At 35.9% G+C, this 5,976-nt stretch overlaps 1 long non-coding RNA gene across 1 annotated transcript; it reads right to left on the bottom strand.

Moving 5' to 3' along the window:
• Positions 1 to 560: 560 nt before the first annotated feature.
• On the bottom strand, positions 561 to 5,970 carry LOC107860734. The gene is made up of 7 exons (XR_001671604.2): positions 5,165 to 5,970; positions 4,055 to 4,167; positions 2,950 to 2,983; positions 2,482 to 2,795; positions 1,248 to 1,404; positions 1,059 to 1,174; positions 561 to 690 (listed from the first exon to the last, which is right to left on the bottom strand). It is a non-coding gene; the product is annotated as an uncharacterized LOC107860734 (long non-coding RNA).
• Between the last annotated feature and the right edge of the window lie 6 nt (positions 5,971 to 5,976).

Below are 5,976 nucleotides of genomic sequence, written 5' to 3'. Positions count from 1 at the left end.
TTAGATTTTGGCAAACTTTTTCAATTAACAAAATTTATCCAAAATCTGTAAATTCTCTCAAATACATATTGACATTTAGCACTTACGCTTCTTGCAGAATAATCATTAATTCAACAATAGTTTCTAGAACCAAAAAGAGAAGAGGAAGAGAAAGAAAAGAAAAAGAAAAATAGAATAAAATAAAAAATCAAACTTGAGAAACAAAAAAAGAAGTTTTAATGATTATGCAAGACCTCATGTAGAATAAATGTGTAAAAGAGATCACGAACTGAGCAAGGAGAAGCTCGATTAATTAAAATATTTTGTAGGATTTAGGTAATTGTTATCTGTTTACTAGGTGCCCGTACTATGAACACACGTGTCCGTACTATGCACGAGCGTGTGCTTGATATAGCTGCGATCATTATGTGTATGATTACCGTCGCAATAGATAGACCTATAGCAACGGTCCATTGTAACTCCATATTTTATGGAACAAACTAGTAATCTAAATCCAAAAGCAAACTTTATAAAGTCAAATGATCATTAGTTTTCAATATAATATCAAGTTCGAGTGGCGACAAGTCTCACTAAATTCAATATCAAAAAGATCGATAGTAAGGCATCTATCAACAATTCAAAAATCTTCTCAGGTAATAAGGTCAACTGCTTCATCACTTCTTTCTTCATCTACTTATTTATTTTGAACACCTATAAAAGGAGAATAAATAAAGCTCAATTACCACTTAAATGATATCATGGGGGACAACTATCAAATCACCCAAGAGTAAAGAAACAGAGGAAGAAGGAGATAGGAGGGTAAATTCAAGGTTCATTACCTAATCCAAATACATCCCTCCTCCTAAGATATAAGGTCTAACTTCAAAATTGTTGAGCTAGAATTTAAAGAGATATAATGGTCTTATCACTAAACAAACTCAATGACAAGTAAAATCTACAAGAATTAAAAATGATGAAATGTTTGCATCCCAGTTTACATACACTAGACTAATAAGCTGTAAATTTGAGTAAGAAAAACTACAGCATGAGAGGTTAGGAGTTGATATGGAGGTAATTACCTGTGCATTCATGTTAACTCCATCCATGTACACACCTGACCACCATTGTCATGGATTATCTTACATATCTCATCAATCCCTTCCTCATACACTCCATGTGTTGATGGATATGTAACCTTAAATTTAAATAAGATTTAAGTATATACAACCAATACAGAAGATGCCAGTTAATAATAGCATGTGATTTACCATGAGAGCAGCAAGTTTATCCTTATTTGCTTCAGTTTCCTTTTGCATCCATCCCAACAACAACAATTTTTATCCCACACATTGCAACACTTGTAGGAGTTGTTCCATGTGCTGATACAGGAATGATGCATACATTGCGGTGATGGTCACCCCTTGACTGCAGCAAAACTCAGATTTAATTACACTAGCCGAAAGCTTTATAGAGTTAAGGATGAACAAAGGAGAAGAATCTGATAATTATAAGGAAAAATTATAATCCTATGGCCATTAGCATCCCATTATAGTAATCAAGCGTTCTTGGAAGATCAAACTTTATAGCCTTCTACAACTCCATGAAGGATAACACAGAAGTAGTAGCTAGATTAAAGTAAACATCTTCACAGAGAATGGGGTCTCATCAGGTGACTTTCCTAATTCTCCCTCCATTCCTTTTTACTACTACTCTATTGACTTGACCCTTCCCTTAAGGAATCATTTATTAAAGGATTTGTTTTGCTAAATTATCCATATTAACTATGCTTTGGAAACCTAAATTTGACTACCAAACTTTACGTAGTTACTTAATGCTGGCAACAAGGCATGCCAGCATGTGGTCCTTGAGGATTGTCCTGATCAGCTTATGCACGCATCAACTAATTTTACGAAGTACCTAGCTACCTGCTACCTCCCACCAGCACACGTACCGGATAATTCTATCTACCAAGGCTTGAAAAGTGGGCAGAGATCACCTAGTGTTTTGGCAACTTTTTCTGGAACAACATTTGAAAAGAAGCCATTTCAAGTAAACTAGTTCTTAGACACTAGGCCATAGCCAAGGGGACCTTGTTCAGGGGGATAATGTTGGCAAAATCAATATTTTTTAATTAACTTTTCTCCGTAGTACCAACTCTTACAACACATGCATATTCGCAGACCATGTCATAAACATCAAAGGACAGAGACAGATTCATTAGTCCTAATCTAGCAGAAAGTTTTAAATTGTGACTTTCAAATACTAATGAAAGGAGCCGGGGACAAACACTGCGAGTAAAGTTTTAGAAGCCTTAAACGGCTTCTTGGCCATGCTGCAGTAATGAATAACATAAGCAGAGAGGCTATATTCATCTAAGGGGTCACCAACTATGAAGAATAGATGATTGTTTTTATTATTGAGAAATGAGAAGTCGGTAATAGCAAAAAAGCTAAACAACAGCAGAAACTTGCAATACGTTAATCATCTGCCATAGGTTAATACCTGGAAAAGAGCTTTGACAAATTTGGAATTGCTAGCAGCAGTTGGCTTACATATTGCTTATCACCAAAATTACAATAATCAAGTCAAGCAGTTATCCCCGAGGTTCACATACTTGTGGGATTACACTGGCTATGTTGTTGTGGACATATATAGTGTTAAAGGATCTACTCCAGACTGACCGAGTGAGCTGCCACTCTGAGCAGCTCCAGGAGCTCTAGCCATAACGGCTGCAGCAGTCATCGCTGGCATGCCTAATGGCTGCTGAAGTGCAGAATCCACAGGGACAGCAGGTCCCCCAATGTGTTTTTGAGGATCTGACAGACATTACCATAGAAAAGTTAGGTTCTAATATGCTAAAGAGGGAAAAAAAACAATTGCTACTGTTGATATGAACCTCACGCGCCCCCCCTTTAGTTTGCCTATTAAAAAGGAAAGGGTGACAAGCAGAAGCAAAATTGAAACACATACCAAAATTTGCAACCATACCAGGTCCTCCTCGACCCTAACAAAAAAGACAAACATTGTCAATTGAATAAATTTTACAAATTACAGACATAAGTCAAATAGGTGATAGACCGTAGAGGCAAAAGAAGATGACAAATTGTAGGTAGCTAAAATGGTTAAAGCACCAGACACCAACTTTAGTGGTCACTAACAAGGATCGAAGTCGGTGACGTTACTGCTGGATATCTTAAGAAAGAATAAGTTCATGTTCCACAGAACCTAATGAGATGCCAACACTGCCTTATATGAAATTTAATCGAAATTTAATCATTTCCATAACTCCACCAACATAGTCATGGCTTTGAAATAGCCTATCGTTGAGCAGCATAAAAACCAATAACTTTTGATGTATATGAACATTTTGGTTGAGACATACAGCTCAAATAAGAAGGAAAATGGACTGTCCAGTCCAGGGAGGGAGAAGAAGTTAAGAAACAGGCCGCGAAAGAAACACACCAGTAATTTTTGCTAAGAACTACTCATAAAAATAAATTGTCCGAGAATATCTAACTATCTTACTTGTTCACGATTTTTGTCGGAATTTTTATCATTTTCAGCAAAATCAACTCTTTGCTGCCGACCATTTATCTCAAACCCCTGAAGGTTGCGACGAGCACTTAACACAATCTCTTCATCCTTGTATTAGCAGAATCCAAAACCTTTTGGTTTCCCACAAACATGAAAACCTCACAAGTTGTGAAAACTATGAAAAGCTCTCCAATTCTTATACAAACTTACCAAATGGTAGTTCTTAAATAAGATACAGAAATATCCTAAAGCACCGCATTGATATCACATATCTCCATGTTCCTTTTATAAATAAATGTTTGTGATTATAAACTTTCAAATACAAATAATCTTATAAAGATCCACTAGTCAACAATAGTACTAACTAGTCATTTTTTAATATAATCCTTTCATATGGTATGGACAATCTCTTACACCGAGCATGAGTCTTTTTTCACAATCTTAATTAAGTTCATTACTTAGTCTCTAAGTATAAGCTAGGTATTAAGAGAGCTTAAATCAAATCTGCAAGCAAACTATTCATTTAGATTAGGACGAGTACCATATGATATGCACGAATAACCATCGATCCAGTATATTCCCCAGCAGGCTGCAGGAGAAGGAATCAAAACCTGTACTTGTATATAATAGGTCACCTAAATCGCCGAACATTTCCTGCAAGAAAGCATGTAACATTCCTTAGTAGTTTTTTTGTTTCTGTAGTTTGCAAGCAGCTATTCCTCTAAGCAGTAACAACCTGATAGCCAGTTGCTTGTTCAGTGGGTGCAAAAGAGTGAATATTTGTGAAGTTAGGCCATGTCACTGGGTGCATATGGGTGAATATGGGTGCATTTCTACCTCAAAATATTGTATATCTACAGAAAACTAGCACCGATTGTCGTAATAGAGTTCAGACAAGTACTAAATAATTTAGAGAAAACAAGTTCGGGTGATGAAGTTATCTACAGTCTCATGGTGTGGTAGAGCCTCTCATCGCGTGGTCTGGCGGGATTTAGTACGCTCAAAAAAACCATGATCATGATCAAGATTAGAAATTTTCAAAAAGAAAGCAAGCTCAATCTATGAAAGTATGAAACCATATATCTAGTGGTCTTCGAAGAATTTAAACAAATACCAATTCATTTCGATCATCGACTTTAAAGGTAAAAAGGAGCTATTGATCTCAATCAAACATGCTGAACCACATACCATTCTTTGTATTTGGGAAGTGAAATTCCCAGAATTAGATACAGGATTACTCCAAATATTATATTAAGCTTTATGCAAAGAGATTTTCGGATAGTGATACCCTTCAATAATGAATTTGATGGATTATAGAGCCTCTTACTAGAGGACGGTTAATGCCATATAACCACATCCTATTCCCTAACGACACCAGTGCCATGAATCATAGTTAAATTACTGGAGGCCGAAGGAAGTGAACCAAATACCAAAACTCTAAACTCATCCAAAGGAATTTTGCACCAAGTAGCACTATCAAAGAGCAAAAAGACGGACGAAAATGAACTTCACATACCACAACCATCATGTAATAAGACAATACAGGACAGACTGGTTAAATTTCGTTCAAGAAAAAAGAGTTAAACAAACCTAAAAAACAAAATAAAATGCAATATGACAAATAATACCAAACAGCTTACGAAAAAAATACCTATGATAAAGAAAAGCAGAATAACTGATTTGCCATTATACAGGAGTGCTAATAGAACCATTTCAGGCAGCAGGTTCAAATTGCATCTATTATATCAGGACTTTATACACCAATAAATGATCCAAACGATCTATTGTCACAATTTGTTTCCATATCAGCAAAGGGTTCAGCCACCAAGCAATGCAGGTGAGTGAAGACTGGTCAGTACTGTCCTCTTCCTTGTACGACAACTCCTGTTGGTATCAAGATAGATAAATAAAGTTATCTAAAGCCAGTAGTTTGTAATCATAGTATCCATATATTCTCCTAATATACACAAAACGTTCATCAGATAAATGAAAAAAGGTCTAATCACATGGCATGCGTGAGCTTTGCTTTTATTGCATACTTCGACTCTAGATATAAAAGGGAAGTAGTCGCAGGTTGATAGCCAATGTAAAGCTAACCAATGGATGATGTACCCTTAAAACGGTTTTGTAACTCCCTAACGTTTTAAAACTCAAAGAACCCTTTCATTTTCCCTCCAAACCTTTCATTTTCTTCTCCTTCTCTATTTAAACTCTCCCTTCCTCTCTCATTTTCCCATCTCTTCCTCTCTCATTCTCACTAAAGATAAAGATCTAGAGTTAAAATTGTGTTCGAAGTTCATTGGCTAGCCCACCAAACACTACAGCCAGAAGATATGTATTTCCTCTATTCTTCTATAATTTCCAGCATATATTGAGTGAATCCAAGAAGTAGAAATCAAAAGAAAATCATGTTATTATGTTCATCTTTTCTACTCTCAATATTGATTGCTTGTTATCTCATGT

Source organism: Capsicum annuum, chromosome 2 (assembly GCF_002878395.1).
Source record: "Capsicum annuum cultivar UCD-10X-F1 chromosome 2, UCD10Xv1.1, whole genome shotgun sequence".
Lineage (NCBI taxonomy): Eukaryota > Viridiplantae > Streptophyta > Magnoliopsida > Solanales > Solanaceae > Capsicum > Capsicum annuum.
Note: the sequence above shows the minus strand (reverse complement) of the source record. Positions and strands in the feature narration are given on the sequence as shown.